The following is a 19,528-nucleotide window of genomic DNA, read 5'->3' as shown; positions in this document are numbered from 1 at the left end:
CCAATCTGTAGAAAAAGTAGCTAATGGTTCTCAATCTGATCCAGGGACTCCCCCAGGAAAAGGTTCAGGAAAGAAACTTCTCAGCCTGCCCATTACTAGACAGTCTAGCATAGTTGGTACAGAGGTTGAATCACATCATACTGATGATGTGCTCTCACATTATGCTGGTAGCCAAGCTGTTAGGGTGCCCCTTGTAAGGGACAGGTCTCCTTCTGTTCATTCCCATCATACCTCTGTATCTAGAAATGTCCCTCCCACCCACCCTGATGACAGATTGTTAGAAAGGGAGCTCAATAGATTGAGAGTGGAGCAAACCAGACTGAAGCTCAAGAAGCAACAGCTGGATTTGGATAGACAGTCTTTAGAAATAGAGAGGGAAAGACAGAAGATGGGTTTAGATACCCATGGTGGCAGCAGCAGTATTCCCCATAGTCATCCTGCAAAAGAGCATGATTCCAGGAATCTGCATAAGATAGTTCCCCCTTACAAGGAGGGGGATGACATTAACAAGTGGTTTGCTGCACTTGGGAGGGCCTGTGCTGTATTTTTAGTATAACTGTGTATTGTGTTTTCTTATGATATTGTGCATATGACACTAAGTGGTACTGTAGTAGCTTCACACGTCTCCTAGTTCAGCCTGAGCTGCTTTGCTAAGCTACCATTATCTATCAGCCTAAGCTGCTAGACACCCTATACACTAATAAGGGATAATTGGGCCTGGTGCAAGGTGCAAGTACCCCTTGGTACTCACTACAAGCCAGTCCAGCCTCCTACACATACACTCACCGTGTCCTTTTGTGTTTTGAGTAATTAGTAATTCTGCACCCATAGAAGGTATTAAACATGTTGGTGCAGATTTGCAAATTCTTTTGTGAATCAGGTCGAGGGTGCCAGATAAAAACCATGGTAGGTACATTAATTCCCTCCATCCTTGGTGGAGTTAGCATTATTCTTTTATGGACATGATAGCAGAGACTATCTTTTCCTCATCATCCATCATCTGCCATGTAGCTAACTACAACTTAGGCGCCTATTCAACTGTTGCTTTTTAGTTATATTACCTTCAATGTTATCCTCTAAGTCAGTTCTGTGTACTCCAAATACTGAAGTCAAAGTTATGTCAAAACACTTGTATGTAGTTTGCCCTGGACAATCATACACACGCTTTCCCATATTTCATAGCAGCCAAAAAATACAGCACATGTGCAACTCATCCATCACATAAGACAATCATCAACTCTCCATTTGCATTCAATTAAAATAGCACACACATTTTCTAACAAACATAGAATACCATGTGATAGTACTTAGGCACCCCTATCAAGAGTAGAATGATATAATCTTTCCAATCGGAAGTTCTGGTAGAAACCATTTCTTCTCAGAATAACATTGGGCCTGTATTAGATCTTGGAGGATCTTATTGCGCTTTTGTTATTCAATCAGATAATCTGTCCACTGACTAGGCAGTCCACCCGCTTTAGTTAGATGTTGGCGAGCTCATAGACGAAAGTCTTTCGGTAAACCGCCATTACCACCATCACCGCCATCACCGCCAGAATTTCACACCCAAGTTGATGGTGCCATAGGCAACAGGAACACAGCCAGTTTTACTGCAGGGTCAATCAGGAAGTGCTTTTCTGCCAACGTAACTGCTGCGACTAAACCCTCTACACCTGGATTGGCAGATTCAAAGGCATATTAGATTGAAACTTACCTTATTTCTTCTTTTCACTTCCCTTTCCGCCATGGACCCAATTGTACAATTCTTTCCTTTGCTGCTGCTACTTGACCACAACACAAGTCGACCCCGTCATCTCCGGAACCAAAGGTGAGTGCCTTTTTTTAACTGTTACTATCGGAATACTCTATTTACATTAGCTCTGGAATTGTGCATTTTTTTATAAAATTTACAAGCAATTGTATAATAATGTTTAATGCATACGTGTGCAATGTGGTAGTTTAAGATTTTTAAAGAAACATGCCTGTATATTTTATTTACATTTACCAATTTGATACGAGCTGCCTTCATGCCAATGGACACCTACACAAAAAGTCACATCAATCCCAAATTCAAAATGTATCCATACAGGTATGTTTAATAATTTCCCATAAACTATCAAATCAGATACATATATATTACACATAATTTGAAGAACATCAATCTAATAAAATGTAGTAGCTGCAATATGCAATGCAACACGTTGGTTTGCAATAAAATGGGCATTCAATGTCACTTCTAAACTTAAAGCATTTCATATCTGTACCAATGTCACATTTCCCCTTGTCTAGTGTATTTTCTGTATATCAATACATTTCATTTAACGTTTTTTTTACGTGTAATGCATATGTCTTATTATTAACACTTATCATTTTATTATAAACACACCTGTATTAACAAGTTAAAAAAATTAAACATGTTTAATTTTGGTGTAAGTGTCCATTATCATGATGAGTGCTGGCACCAAAATGACCATATCCGTAGCAGATGTTCGTCACTAAAAACACTAGACAAATATGTCACAAATAAAACCTGTTTTGTTCACTGTCATAAATTCAATTTTATGTTACTCACAACATTGTCATTAATTAATTACTTAAAAAAACAATGTCAGGACAAATGTGAAAAGATGCTTTTTTACTTTTATATGAGATCCACCATTCAAAAACTTTAATAATGAACAAGGCATAGATGTCCAACAAACAGGATATACAGCATCGTGTTGTGTTTTTAATGCAAGAACTTGCCTCCTAATTACATTGCCAAGGTTCAAATTCCTTAGGAAGCGGCATCTAGTGGACACAGAACAGACACCTGAAGGATCCTTCTTGGGAGGGGTGGGTTTGGGTTTCAAAGGGGTCAGGGATGGGTAAGAAGTGAAATCGGGTGTAGGAGAAGTGGTTGGAGGGGCAGGAAAGGATTGAGTTTGGAAGGTAGAGGGAGCCGGAGTGGGAGAAGTGTGTGTCTGTCTGTTTAACAGGTGCATGTGGGTCTGATGGATGTGGTGCTTGTTTGGGTGTGTGTTTCTTGGAAGGTGTTTGGTGTTTGGGTGAGTGTGTGCATTTATGTGTGCTGTTGTTGTTGTGGATGTGCTTTTGTGTGAGTGTGTCTGTTTGGATGAGTGTACTATTGATGTTGTTGGTGTGGGTGTGGTTGTGTGTCTGTATGTTTTGCAGAGGCATGTGTGTCTAGTGTATGTTTGGATGTGTGTGGTTTAGAAGGTGTTTGATGTTCACGTGAATATGTGAGTTTGGTTTTGGTGGGTGTTGTTTTGCATGTAGGTGTGCATTTGTGTGTCTGTTTGGATGAGTGTGCTGTTGAGGTGGATGTTGTGGTGCTTGCGTGTTGGGTGGTGGTTGTGCTGTTGTTGTGGAGATTGTGGGTATGCTGGTGGTTGCTTCTGTGTTGGTGGTTGTGGTGGAATGGTGGTTGTGGTGTTTGTGTCTGTGGTGGTGGATGTTGTGGTTGTGGGTGTGGTGGTACTTGTGGGTGTGGTGGCTGTTGTGGTGCCTGTGGGTGTAGTATCAGTTTGTGTGTATGTTGGATGGGTGTATGTTTGTGTTTGTTTGTGTGCTTGTGTTTATATATGGGTGTGGGTGTTCTGCTTGTATCTCTTAGAGTGGGTGCCTGCTAAGGAGTGAGTGTACTTGGGATTGAGGTGGGAAGAAGGGATTGGAGTAGGGACACAAGGTATGGCCAGTTGGGGGATATGGTCAATGCAGAGGCTATTTTCACAAGCGATCTCTGAATGCCAGACATTGAATTATAAATGTCAACCAGAAATGCAACTATTTGTTGCGTTTGGCAACTAAGTCCCTGGATATAATTCATGATCGCTGTCCGGCCTACAGAGATGCTGTGAAAAAGGTCACTAGTCTCCTCACTGAGTGCAGTCGGTGGGACAGGGGCAGGGAGGAGGTGACTCCAGCAAAGGAGTCCCCAGCCATTTTAGGTGGTGGGTTTGAACAACTGGGAAGGGCAAGATGGAAGGTGGAAATGGGAATCTGGGTGACGGATAATGATGGAGAAGGTAAAGGTCCTGTAGGTTCTGCCACTACTAGGGGCTGGTCACTTGTGGTAGAGGCCTTTAAAGAAGATGATGAGCTGGTGGCCTCTATTCTAGTCCCCTCACCCACGCCACTGTATCAATCGTTGTTTGAGGTCTCACCACCGACACACAGTGACCAGCTGCTTCCCTGCCTTCGTGGCCAATGTCCCCTTCACCAGCTCCTGAAGATGCTGAAAAGACAGATACACCATCTTTTATTGAATCTGTGCAAGTAAAAATGATCATGATGATTTTTAACAAAACAATTCTTAAATTTCATATTTCACTTGCTTCAAGGCTTTCAAACTTAGGTGTACTTTACCATTACCTCATGCATGTAGGGAACATATTAAGGACCCATTTTCTCACAGTTTTGTAGTTTACCATCATTACTCCCATTTCATTTTTGATCATTTCTCTTAAATATTTCAAATGTCTCATAGAGGTATTTATCACCTATGAATGGTACAGACTGGTTGTTTTGAACAGTGATCTCACGTCAAAAAAATAAATATGTAGCAAGAAACCTCAGTACTATATACGTTGTCCCGAGGCAAAAGTCCCTTTCAATAATTATTTTTCTTCAATATTGATTAATCATCTTGACATAACAAAGGACACAAACATGTTTTTTTAAAATGTTTTACTCTGTCACCAAAGTGTACACATTCCTGTCTGTTTCTTTCAATAATGTTTGCCTACCAGAATATTTTTTTGTAAAAACAGACCAGCTCACATTCACATTTGTGAAGAAGTAAAGCTTCATACAAATCTGCAACTGTTAACATGAACTTTGAATTGACCGGACTTGAATTTTGAAGTGAAACATATTTTTTATGCATTTGTTCCTGACAAATGTTGCAAGTGTTCTCATGTTCATAGTCATTTTGGATCACATGCTCACTATTTTTTGTTTATTACACCAACTCACCAATGTGAAGTTTGAAACATCCACTGTAAAATACCTGCACTGAATGCTGTGTCACCTGTAATAGGGCCATGGAGCATCACTCCTCACACAATCATAAAACATCTTGTGCAAAATGTACAACTTCCAGAACTTTTCTTATGGGCTAAATGTGTGTCAACCTTGATGCCGTAATTTGTTGCTATTACAAAAAAAGTTATCTAACTTTAAGAACTCAAAGAAGAACTTAGCCCCTTGATGATGCTGTTCAGCTCTCAACTGCTCATTGAGCTCACCATAGGCTACCGCAAGTATCATTGGGGGGGTCAGGGTGCGGCACACATGCTTCCCACATTGCTAGGACAAGTATTTTTAATATGTTAGTGCAGCATATTTTTGGAAATTTATTTTTACTTAAAACCATAAATTTGCAGTGACCTGTTGACTACCCTCGTCACCTTTCAAGTCCTTATTTTACAAATCCAGGCCACTAACATCATCTAGGCCAGAAGTCTGTAACATTTCTTGTAGTGAGAGCTACTTCCGATCAGTGAAAATAATTGTAGATACTGAAGGCTACACAACTTGTGCATTGTTACCACACAGCCCCACACCCAGCTTCATTAACGTAATGCCTAATATCCTGACAGAAAGATACTATGGTTAGAAACATATACTATGTCTAAGGGCACTATGAAAGGTCTGCCATGTGTGTCAGTGAGAGCTCAGTCTTTGGTGATGTATGAACATGTACGTGGAGGAACGGGATATATTTGTATGGGTGACTGAGAGCCTGTGTCGTACATACTTGAACACAGGAAATATCTTGCACCGTATGTGGCACCATTACATTTATAACACAGACACTCATTATTTTGAAAATTGGAACAGTTTAAAGGGCAGAAAATATTTATGCAGACAAGTTCATAACATTAATTATTTTTTTGCAATTCACATTTCTCTCATCTCAACACATGGGTGAGTTTTTCACTGATACTTATGGCACGGTGTCTATTGGTCACTGAGAGTAAAGAGGCCTACAGTTCACAAATGCCACTCTTTTATATGTGAGTAAACTCAAATGAACTTTCCATTCAAATTTACTGACATTGGAAAGCATTCAGAAACATCATTTTGTTCACAGCTCCAATATTGAGTTCACTTCACTCCATTCACTACAATTCACTCTGGAACTAAAAGCAACATCCTAGCCTGTGTTTCAATAAAAAAACAAGTAAGTGAGAATTACATTTTTATTTTAAACATCTACCTGTTCCTTTGGTAAGCCATACAGCTCGCTGTTCCGGGGCAGGGCTTCCATGGCCAGCAAATCCAGCACCCCATTTGAGAAGTAAGGGGTCCTGTCACCTGCTCTTCCTGGCATCATGGCTCCCAGAGTCCCAAAACAGCCGAAATTTTGAGGTGCTGTTGGCTGCAGTGTTAGGCAAGTGAGCTTTTTAACAAACACCGTGCATATGTACATGATGTACGCGATCAACAACTGAGATGGTCTCATCCATTGGCTGTTGTACGTTGCTGTCACACACGATGGCTGTGTCCATCACAGAGTTTATTCTCACTACGCAATCAACTTCCACTGACAGCCGTATGTTCGCAAGTGTCCTGACGGCAAAGTCAGACACCCACCATTTTAGATTCTGAAACAGTGTATTTTTTAATGCTAAGTATGTCACCATCACTCAAAATGGTGGCTAGTTTGTTTACATATACAAAATGCAAACATTGCAAATTTTTGTTAAACTAAAACGATATTATATAGTGCATCACTGCGTTTAAATGCAATAGTTGCAGGCTTGATTTCATACTTCCATTGATGTATTTTTTGAGAAACAAATGTGTAAATAATTCATTTAAAATTTACTATTTACACATTATTTTTTTTAAATTATCAGGCATGTAAAATAATTGTATATTTTTCCTAAATGCAGACGTGTGCACCCAGGGAGCAGTAGAAGATGACAGCCTCAAATCTTTAGACCATTTACAGACCGTGCCACCGCGGAATAACGGGTTATTATCAAAACATTCAGAGAGAATAGGTAAACTTCTCTTAATTTATGTCATCAGCTGCAGCTAGGTCGTCTGTCTCACAATAGGAATCCCACACCAATAACACTAATTGTGAAAATAATGGAAATACTTCATTTTGTTGCCACAGGATCATTCCATTACATTGTGGCAGTATCTGTTGGTATATCACAACCTACTTATATATTCTTCAATGATGAGACACATCAACAGCTCTATACAGTTTCCACAAAATGATAATTTTGTCAATGTGAAGGGAGATTTGTATGCTTTGGGTGACATACCACATGTGGTTGGAGCAATTGATGGCACACATATTGCCTTAGTACCACCGCACGACAGAGAACAGGCCTGTTGCAATCGGAAGAACTTCCATTCAATCAATGTGCAAGTTGTCTGCTTAACTGCTTTGCATAAAAGCATGTGTGCTTGTTTCTGAGGATCAACACGAGTCCTACAGAACAGCAGCATACCCCTGCAAATGTCACAACTTGGACCTGAGAGGACCTGGCTGGTTGGTAAGTTCAACCTGTCAATATAAATATTTGGTTAACTTCTAGTTTAAGGATCTACAATGAGATTATATGTTTTGCCTCATTTAATTTTCTTCATTCATATAGGAGACTCAGCTTATCCTAACCGACCATGGTTGTTTGCATCGCTGAAGAATCCATCAATGCCAGGGGAAGTCTGCTTCAATGAGGCTCATGGAAAATCATTGAGGCCAGTGGAGCAGGCTTTTGAGCTCCTAAAGGCCAGATGTACATGTCTGGATAAGACTGGCAGAGGCCTCCTCTACTCACCAGCTAAGGTGTGCAAAATCACCATGACCTGCTACATGTTGCACAACATTGCCCAAGTGACGGAACATCCCATACATTGCAAAAGATGGAGACCATAATAAGTCACTGGGTGAGTACGTCAAAATCCAAATGAAGATGATTGTGGTGAAGAGGAAAGATTTGAGTATGTCAGGGTGTTCTTGACAACTTCTTCATATGAGTGTAAGTATCTCTTTACATAATGCTACATTAAATGTAAAGAAAATTAATATAACGAGTATATAAGTCTATGCTGGACATTGTTTTGGAATGGGAAGTTAAGGACATTCCAGGGCAAAGATGTTTGTTTTGACGCATTGACTACTGTGTTCATTTACATTGTTTATCTTTGATTGTTCTTAGTAAATGTGTTCTCATAATTTATCATTTGTAATGTGCCTATTTTGTCAGGTAACGTGACTAACTTTTTGTTGTTATTCTTTTTTAGGTTCCTTCATCTTGTCATTTTCATTTGGACATTTTCATTTCTGACATTTGTAGTTATATGCTAGTGTTGCAAAGTACAAAGGGAAAATGAGTTGATCCTGTGAAAGACACACATACTTTGGATGTTCATATCTTGTACAAAGACAACTTGCACAATGATTGAATGGCAGTTTTTGAGGTTTCGCTGTACTTGTTTTCTGTGCAATGCTGCCACCAAGCCAAAATGTGTTGCCAAACAATACTCATCTCCTTTCACATTGGCAAAATTCTCATTTTGTATTAAGTGTATGAAACTGTTGATATATCTCATCATTGTAGAAAGAAATCTTTATAGCACATCAACTAAAGTTGGTTGTGATGTTCCACCAGACACTGGCACAATGTATCAGAATGATCCTGTGGCAACAAAATGTAGTACTGCAATAATTTTGACTATTGGTGTTATTGATGTGGGATTCCTAGTGTGAAGCAGGAGGTCTGGCTCCAGCTGATGACATGAATCAATATTATTTTGCCTCTTGAATCTGATATTTAGGATTATATTAATTTTTCCATGGTGTCAAGATCTGGAACTGTAAATATGACCATGGCACAGAGTATCTGGGTTATGCTTTGGTTGTAATTTTTTTTGAAAGTTTGACAAACAATTCTTTACCACGATGTTATGAAAATATGACTTTGTTATGTTTGTTGTATTTTTACATTTTTGTAAATGTGAGGAACAGTACCTACATAGAATCTTTTTAAGAACAAACATTACTTTTTTATATTAATGATGGAAAGAAAAAAATAACAATTAGTACAAGAAATACAACACCAGTTTTTGACTTTGTTAGTTTTTAATTTATTTTACAGACTCAATTCAAATCAAAATATTCTTTATTTGATCATAAAAGTTGCATATTAAAATCACAATAAAACATAATATCTGATATGAGGTAAAAGGAGTAATCACAAAAGTGTGTTCAAACATTTAAAAACAGACTTACACCATCAGACAACATAGTGCGTCAAAAGAAAACCAGCAGCTCGTAAATTTAAACAGTATTGACTTCCGCCAATAAAGTGCATTCTTTAAGAAAGTGCCAATTGTCTTGCATGTAAGTGGAGCATCTAGTTGTTGAAGGAGAAGCCACGCCACTCTACACTTACTAAACTTATATTTGTGTAAGAGTGGCAATAAGTTTGTGAGTGGGAGAAAAAATGTGCAGAAAGTGGCTAAATGTAGCAGAGTTTGCAGGGATGACTCACCGCAGAGGCAGATTAGTATGTCGGTGGGGTCAAATTGGCCTTGGGGAAAGCACAGTAGCCATTTGATAGAAAAAACTCTGAAGGGCATCAATAGGGTACACTCCGATGTATTCTGAACATTGATTAAATAAGAGGTCACTGCTTCAATGGTTTGGACAAGATAATATTCTCTGACAGATAGTTTTGTTACCTCCTTCCCCTCTCTCTGCGACCATCTCTAGGATAAAAAAGCAATCTTTAGCCACCCCCTATCCCTCTTTGTAATGTGTTACAAGCAGTGGGGCTAGGTGTGCTTGAGCCTCAACATATTCTAAACCAAGCTCCTCATTTGGAAAATAAAGTTGGAGGTTTGGGTGGGAAAACCCAGAATCTCCCTGCCGACTCTATTCTCCTCTGCTTGCACCCTGCCGGAATATCTATAGCCCTAAACCCAGGATCCATAAGTCAAGGAGGGAAGACACTTCCTCCTGTAAATCTCTGGAACAAGAGCAATTGGTTTTCTCCCTCTTGAGGAGGCTAGTGAGAAAATAGAACCAGCCGCACGCGAGTAGGGGTTGCTTCATTCCTGATACAGGGGGTCCAATTACATGCCTCATCGAACGTCAGTCCTATATAAAGGAATTGGCGTACTCTCTGTTGAATTGCCCCCAATTCGCATGGATGAGACCACATACCATTATAAAGGTCTTCATTAGATTGGACTGTAAATCAAGTATATCCATAAAGCTCACAAACCTAGAAATCAACAACTTCAAGCCATTAGCAGTTATAGCAAGCAACACAGCATTGTCTGCATAGAGGAGCGCCAGCATGGGTCTGTTTTTAAATATTGGCACATCAGACGCCACACTGACAACATTGTTTCAAGATCATTTATATGTAACCAAAATAATATAGGGGCCAGTATGCACCTCTGCCACACTCCTTGGTTAACCGCCAAAGTGGGAGAATACTCTCTATTTTCCCCATACCTTACAAATCTCTCTAAGTCCCACTGAAGATATCATAGAAATGCCACCAGACCAGCTTCCAAACCCATAAATGTTAGTACTTGCCATATTTTAGAATAGTTCATGCACCCAAACTTACTAGAAAGATCCATAACCCCCAACTCTAACGAACTGCCCTTGGCACACTTATATTTAGAAATAAGTAGATAGAGGTTTAAACGCTGTACAACAGTGCCAAGGCCTTTACTGAAGAAGTTCTGGGCTTGAGAAGTTTTATTTCTCTCTGAGGTCCATTCAAACAAGTGTTCCAAAATGACATGCTCAAACATTTTAATGGCAGAATCAACGGGAGAAAAAGGCCGGTAACATTTAGGGCCATGCATGTTACCCTTTTTAAAAACATTTACTATTATAGATTTACGCCAGGATGGGGGCACCCCAACCTTGCACATGAAATTGAATACATTAGCAAACAGCGGTGACCAGAACCCTGAATTTGTCTTAAATGAATCCATAGAAACCCCATCCGTTCTAGGACCTTTTTTGGGGGCTATTGGCAACAGCCATAGAAATTTCCTCAATGGTTAAATTCACACACCGTGGTAACGGTGCATCCCCCAGCCCTTCTATAGCAGGAGGGGTGCTAGACTGGTAGATTTTATTAAAGTGCTCAATCCAAATTTTGGGGCTTATGTGGGTGGTCACCAAGTCTGGGGAACCACCAGGGGAAACAGCTGCTATTACTGTTTTACAGAAAACCTGCATACCCTTAGTCTGCCATGTAGCTACTAGATTGTCCCAATTCTCTTCTCTGATTTCTACTTTTCCATTCTTTTGGGCATGGTTATAGGCTTTCCTACAGGCACTGATTAGTCCCAGGTCCCTGGGGTTCTGCTTCAATGTCTGCCACTGCATCGACATTGGCTCTTTTACATGCTTTGTCAAACCATGACTTTTGATTACTAATCTTAGCTTTGATGGGCTTAGACATTGTCCCTGATAAAAAGGGGAACTAATTAAAACCTTAAAAGGCCCCCCCAGCTCCAATGTTCACCTTGTCACCAAGTCAGCACACACTCCGGTCAGTTGTTCCTTTATTGTGTTCATAACCACGGAGCGCCAGGCTAGTCTGTGTCCTGCATATGTGGTGGCCAATGAGTGGCATTTTTCCTTGACGATGATGGTACAGACACAAATAAACTGAAACAGGATGATAACAAAAAATTAAAAGGCAAAAAACAAATCAAACAGTCAACCATGGTGAATAAACTAATTTTGAAGAGCCAACTATTTTCAAAATCCAAGGAACAAAATACAACTAGCATGGAAAATGGAAATGTGTCCAGAAAATAGTCCACTAAGTGAATGCTAGTCACCCACTGGAGGAAATTATGTTCTGTGTCTCTTGCTAATGGTGGTGGAGGTCTTGCCACCCCCTCCTGGTGGTCCGAGTGAATGCCCCTTCCTGAGTAGGGGTGGATCCACTGTTACAGGGACTAAGGTGGTTACAGGTATTTCTTCTTGAAACTACAGAAAGGAATAGATGTTGCTAGGAAAGCTCTGCACATATAGTGGTAAATGTCAAACAACACCCCAGTCAGGGATCAGTCTGCATTTCTACATTGTGCTCCCTCTGCACCTGCTTCATGTCACAGAGCTCTGTAAGGACCAGGGCAATCATGTCTTGGTACTTATGTAGGGATACCAAGATTTAGTCAATGGTGGCCTGGGTGACAGTAAACCCAGTGGTCTCACTTTGCTGACCCACAGATTCCTTCACACAAGCTCTACCCCCACAACCTTATGTCCTTGAGCCAGTGTGCCCCAACCCACTGGGTCCCGGCTGAACTGGAGGTTGTGGTGGTGTTGGCTCAACAGTAGCCATTACTGGGAGGCACAGGATTTGGGGTAAAGTTTCTTTGGACATAGGAAGTGGAGGATCACATAAAAACCAAAATATAAAAGTCTTGAATATACATCATATGAGTTTTGAGCTACATCTATAGCAACCTAATAATAAAAAGATAATTAATAGTATGAGTATACCTTTTGGAGGCTTTTTGGTGATTGCACAAACAGTTAAAAATACACACATGCAAACTTCAAACAAAAAGATGAAGAGACGTCCTTGAAAGCAAAAGATTGCTTAAGAAGTGTACATAAAATATACCACACATTCCACCCAACACAGTAAAGAGTGAAATGTGAAGTAAACCACTCCAAGGCCTAGCTCGCTAAAATTCAGACAACTTAGTAGGATTAATAGCATTAGTCATCATATACACATTGCGAAGTACATTTATTATCATTACAACTTATATTCAGTGTACATTATACCATAGAGGAAATTCTTTAGGTCAATATACTTTGATTTGTGAAACCTACATCAACTCAATGAAATGAGAAGAAAGTGAAAACATACTATTAAAATAATGGCATTTTGATACATAGCATACCATGAAGCTTGACAAATGCATAACACTTTAAGATATGTGCATATATGAAAAAAAGATAGAATGACCAACTTCACATTGCAAAATTACTTTCCAGAAACAAAAACAAGGTACCATGGTAGTTTTGGTAATTTTGATGTAACATTAACAATACCTGCAGTTCTTTACTCGTAGTAAAGTTAGGGCCTGATTCTAACTTTGGAGGACGGTGTTAAACCGTCCCAAAAGTGGCGGATATACCACCTACCGTATTACGAGTTCCATAGGATATAATGGACTCGTAATACGGTAGGTGGTATATCCGCCACTTTTGGGACGGTTTAACACCGTCCTCCAAAGTTAGAATCAGGCCCTTAGTCTTTTGGTTTTACTTTTTGCCTTGAGTCTTAAAAATACTTCACCCCCCTCAGTTTTCTTCCGTTTACAGCGGTGGGGAGTTTCGCCAGTGAGCGACTCTCTGAAAAAGGATCAACTTGATAAGGTGAGGCCTCAGGTTTGTGGTACTCTACCACAAGTTGCTTCTCGTACACTACATTTCCCATATCTGTAGGTGAGGGCGCGCTGAGCATGGTGCGTCGCCATGACCCAGGTCACACAATCTAAACGTCACTCTCCACACTCCGCTCCGTCTTTGAAAAACACTCTCCTGTCATTAAGGTATTGTACAAGCGTCTGGAAGCACTTGTATTTAGGTGTGAGTCATACGATGGAGCTTTTAATGACATGAGTACCTATACAAGCATGATTATGATGTGTGTGAGCTAGTATTATGGCAGATGCGAGCTTCTATGGGGCACACCATGGGTTCTAGTCTACTGTCTCTTGCTTCTTGGTGCTTCCAAGAAGGAACATTTTGATACATTCCTAGTACAATTTACATTCAGTGAAGATGTACACACATTTCCGAAATAATCACATATGTTAAATATGTAAATAGGTGAGAAAAGACTTACAGACACCATGCATTCATGGTATAATAGATGGAGCAAGCAAGAAATAATGAATGACCAACAACACACATAGGGGGTCATTCTGACCTCGGCGGTAAAAGGCGCTTACCGCCGGTCAGAAGACCGCCATAACACCGCCGCGGTCGCGGTAAACCGCCACGGTCATTCTGACCTGCAACTGGCAAACCGCCAAAAACCCGACATCAACAAAAGTCCGCCACACCAAAGGTCAGCGGGAAACTGGCGATGACCAAACCTCCACCGTCACGCCAACAGAAATACGCCCATACCATTCCGACTCACAAATCCCCGCAGCGGTCTTTCAACCGCGGTATTCTATTGGCGGTACACACCGCCGCGCTCAAAATACACACACCTTTACAAAACACAGCCACATTGGATAATTCAAAATACACACACCTGAGACACATACACACACCACTCCCACACACCCAATTAAATATAAAACACACACCCCCATCACCCACAAACCCTTACGACCACAAATGCGACTGAAGGACAGAGAGAGACAGCACAGAATAGAGTACACCATCACACAGAGGCAAAGCACCTACACAATATCCACGCACAAAACACCACACACCACCGCACTCACCACACTCTACAACACATACACCACCCCTCACCTCATCCACACCACCCCATGGCACCCCAAAGACACCCCAGGTTCTCTGACGCAGAACTCAGGGTCATGGTGGAGGAAATAGTTTGTGTAGAGCCCCAGCTCTTCGGGACACAGGTGCAGCACACCACCATTGCCAGGAAGATGGAGCTATGGCAAAGAATAGTGGACAGGGTCAACACTGTGGGACAGCATCCACGAAATAGGGACGACATCAGGAAGCGGTGGAACGACCTACGGGGAAAGGTGCGTTCCATGGTATCAAGGCACAACATTGCGGTGCAGAAGACTGGCGGCGGACCCCCACCTACTCCCCCAGAATTCACAGCATGGGAGGAGGAAGTCTTGCACATCCTGCATCCTGAGGGCCTCGCAGGAGTAGGCGGAGGAATGGACTCTGGTAAGTCAAATCTTCACTACTTCATTCCCCCCACCCCACCTGCATGCCAAATCATACCCCCACCCTCACCCCCACCCCCATCACACCAACTCCTTGCTAATGGCTCACCATCACAACCCACCCATCCCAAAACCTAGCCCTGCATGCGTCCCCAAAGCATGGACAACCATCATCAAAGCATGCCCACTGCACACACCCATCACCCCCACAAGCCACCGTCACAAAAGCCCCCACAAGGGAATGCCAGCACTGGGGGACACGGACACCCACCCATTACACGAAATGGCACACACAGAAGCAATAACCATACTCTTATACCCCTGCAGGACCCGAACGCCACCACACTGCCACGGAGGGTCCAGAGATGTCCATCCCACCCCCAGAAGAGGCCCCCAGTGATGACAGCAGCTCTGTCTTCCTGGACCCAGATGACCAGCCCGGCCCATCGGGGACCTCGGGACAGTCGGTTCCCCACAGACAGCCACAGGCTACAGCAGACCTAACCCCCTCTGGGAACACCAGCACAGCTCCCACCCAGCGGGCCCATGCCTCTGTCTCCAGGACACCTCAATCAGCGGTGTGTCCACCACTACAGGGCACCCAGGTTGACCCACCACCCCAACAACAACAGGGACCTGGGGGCAGTGGTAGTGGGCACACGGTCCAGGGGACAGAGGCCCAGGGAAACAGGGGAACTGTGCGACGGGGGGGGACAGGCCCAGGGAACCGACTCTCCAAGAGGCCCTCTCCTCCATCATGGGAGCATACCACCGCTCCCAGGAGACGATGGCTATGCTACTGGCCAGGTTCCAGGAGATCCAGGTACTGCAGGAGGAACAGTACATGGGGTTCAGAGAGGAACTGCAAAACATTAGTTCCGCAATGGGGACCATCGTCGTGGCCCTTAACCAGATAGTCACCACATTGCGGGACCATGTGGCACCACAAAGGGCCCCTGTCACTAGCCTGGACCAGGAACAGCCTACCACCTCCGCCGGCGCTGGTGGACAGGAGGCCCCCACACAACGACAGGCCACCAGAACCCCACCTCCTGCAGAAGAAGAACCACCCGCAAGCGGTACCTGAGATCTCAGAAGAAGACAGAGTAGGATGCCAAGACCCCCGCCAGCAAAGGATACCCCCTGATGTCATCCCACTGTCCCACATTGTCACCCTGTCCAAACTTAAACTGCCCCTGCTCCATCCTTCCACAGGCATAAGGACAATGCACCTGTGAGACTGAAAATTGGACTCTGCCATGGACATTACTCCACCATCACCCATCACCATTTTACAATCATGTTCCGAAATTTAGCACTTTAATAAATTCACTTATTGCACTTAAAAAATCTGGAGTCTGCCTGTATTTTGAACAAATGTATTAAACATAACGGTGCCAAAATGTTCTGTTACATTGTGATGACAACATACCACTGTCACACAGCTGTAGTCCATGGGCAAACAAAGCAGAGGTCACGCAGTGGGGCCCACAGCTCTGAAAACGGAAGGGAAAGTCACAACTCAGTTAACAGGAACTGGGGGGAAACACAGACAGTAGAGAGGCAGGAGACTTTAAGTAAATGTAAAATGGCGGGGTTGATTCGTACCTGTGTGCTACTGAAAATACTGTTGTATCACTGTGTCCCTGTTGTCTGTGCCGTCCCCGTCGTCTTCCTCCTCTTCACTCTCCACAGGCTCCACAGCTGCTACAACACCACCATCTGGACCATCCTCCTGCAGGAAAGGCACCTGGCGTCGCAAAGCCAGGTTGTGAAGCATACAGCAGGCCACGATGATATGGCACACCTTCTTTGGTGAGTACATTAGGGATCCACCTGTCATATGCAGGCACCTAAACCTGGCCTTCAGGAGGCCGAAGGTTCTTTCTATAATCCTCCTAGTTCACCCATGGGCCTCATTGTAACGTTCCTCTGCCCTTGTCCTGGGATTCCTCACTGGGGTAAGTAGCCACGACAGGTTGGGTAACCAGAGTCACCTATTAGCCACACACGGTGTCTCTGTAGCTGTTCCATCACATAAGGGATGCTGCTATTTCGCATGATGTACGCGTCATGCACTGACCCAGGGAACTTGGCATTTACATGGGAGATGTACTGGTCAGCCAAACAGACCACCTGGACATTCATCGAATGATAACTTTTTCTGTTCCTGTACACCTGCTCACTTCCACTGGGGGGAACCAAAGCCACATGGGTCCCATCAATGGCACCAATGATGTTGGGGATATGTCCAAGGGCATAGAAATCACCCTTCACTGTAGCCAAATCGCCCACCTCAGGGAAAACAATGTATCTCCGCATGTATTTCATCAGGGCAGACAACACTCTGGACAAAACCTTAGAAAACATAGGCTGAGACATCCCTGATGATATTGCCACTGTTGTTTGGAATGATCCACTTGCTAAAAAATGGAGTACTGACAGAACCTGCACCAGAGGGGGAATCCCTGTGGGTTGGCGAATGGGGTACATCAGGTCTGGCTCCAGCTGGGCACACAGTTCATGTATAGTGGCTCGGTCAAGTCTGTATGTCAGTATGACATGTCTTTCTTCCATTGTCGACAGGTCCACCAGTGGTCTGTACACGGGAGGATTCCTCCATCTCCTCGCAAGTCCCAGCGGACGGTGCCTAGGAAGAACAACATGGAGCACAGAGTCAAGCAACCCACAGGTACGTAACCACAGCTTGCACAGTACACGATTCGCTATGCATTGAATGGCTTGTATGATTGGCAATGCAAGTCCTAGGCCTGTGTGACGCAGTAGAAATTAAGCCATGTGGGCCCTTGAAATGGCGGCTGACTGACCTGTGAAGTGTGACTATGGGATGTGAGGTCAATGCGCTGGCGTGGCACACCGTGGCGGTAGGCGGTCGGAGACTGCGGCGCAAAGCAGCATTGGTTAACAGTGAACCCTATGGGTCTCAGGAGCCAATGACGATGTGCGCCGGCAGTCGCGGTACGTACCGCCGCGGTACGCCCCGCCGCGGGCGTGACCGCCATTTTCTATCTGCTTAATCACTCGAGACCTGATCATCCACAGGAGAGGACCTATACTGCAAGTGCTGCTGTGACCTCGGTCTGGAAGAGACAATGGCTGCTGCGACTGGGGAAAGGGCCCCTGCCTTCACATCTGAGGAATTGGAGAAACTTGTTGATGGGGTCCTCCCCCAGTATGCGCTACTCTACGGTCCTCCAGACCAACAGGTAAGTACACAGGGAGCACATTGTATGGGCTATGCCTGTGTTGAGTGTGATGGATGTAAGATGGTGGGGAGGGGAGCGAATGAGGAATGCAACGCACGACAGATGAGAGCATGTGCCACATGGCAAGGTTGGGGAGGGAGGGCCACTCTTATCGACCATGCAGAAAAGTGATGATATTTCTTTTCCCACCCTGTACATGTCACACAGGTCAGCGCCCATCAGAAGATTGACATTTGGCGTGCCATCGCCAAGGACGTCCGGGCCCTGGGGGTCCACAACAGACGGGGCACCCACTGCCGCAAGAGGTGGGAGGACATCCGCCGCGGGAGCAGAAAGACCGCTGAGGCTCTGCTGGGGATGGCCTCCCAACCTAGGAGGGGTGCCACACGGCAATTGACCCCCCTGATGTCCCGGATCCTGGCGGTGGCTTACCCCGATTTGGATGGGCGCGTGAGGACATCACAGCAGACACAAGGGGGTGAGTATCAGCACATTCTGCTATATTAGCGCACAGTGGAGGTGTCTGGGTGGGGGAGGAGGGCTGTGGCTATCTCTAGGCCAGGACGGTTTCTGTAGGCTAGGCCCCTCCGTAAGGCATGGCCCTGTGCCCCCGCCCCCCACCTCTGTAGGGTGCTAAGTACAGCTATCCATGGCCCGGGCTCACCTATGTGTGCATTTGTCGTCCATAGACTTGTAGGCCAAGTCACAATAATTGAGTAGTGTACCCGAGTGCGCGGCGTAGTGCAGGGGTCTTCTGTGTCTGTCATCTCCGCCAACGGTGTCGCCAATGCATGCACTCAACATGTCTTTCTTTCTTATTCCCCCCCTTTTTTTTGGTTTTCCTGTTCATGTGTGCCTTAGCATCATCAGGCGGAGGAGAAGTGGCATCGGCGCACGAGGGAGCTGCATCTCACATGGCCCCGGAGGGCCATGCAACCGACTCCGAGTACACCAGTGAGACGGAGGGCGAGGGGAGCTCCACAACGGGGACCCGTGGAGACGTCAGCGACACCGACACGTCCTCGGAAGGGAGCTCCCTTGTGGTGGCGGCAACACCCGTGCCCACCGCAACAACAGGTACAGCCACCACCCAGCGCACCAGCTCCGCCCTCCCAGCAGCCCCTCAGCGTTCGCCGCGTGCCCGCTCGGCCAGGAAGCCGGGCATCTCCTTCGCCCCAGGCACCTCAGGCCCTGCCCCAGTTACCCCTGCTGCCCTCAGTGCGGAGATCATTGACCTCCTCCAGACGCTCATTGTTGGGCAGTCTACCCTTTTGAATGCCATCCAGGGGGTAGAAAGGGAGGTGCATCGGAGCAATGCATACCTGGAGGGCATTCATTCGGGTCAGGCTGCCCATCAGCGATCGTTCAACGCTCTGGCCTCAGCA

The sequence above is a fragment of the Pleurodeles waltl genome, chromosome 1_2 (assembly GCF_031143425.1).
Source record: "Pleurodeles waltl isolate 20211129_DDA chromosome 1_2, aPleWal1.hap1.20221129, whole genome shotgun sequence".
Lineage (NCBI taxonomy): Eukaryota > Metazoa > Chordata > Amphibia > Caudata > Salamandridae > Pleurodeles > Pleurodeles waltl.
The sequence above is the reverse complement of the archived record's forward strand: the minus strand, read 5'-3'. Positions refer to the sequence as shown.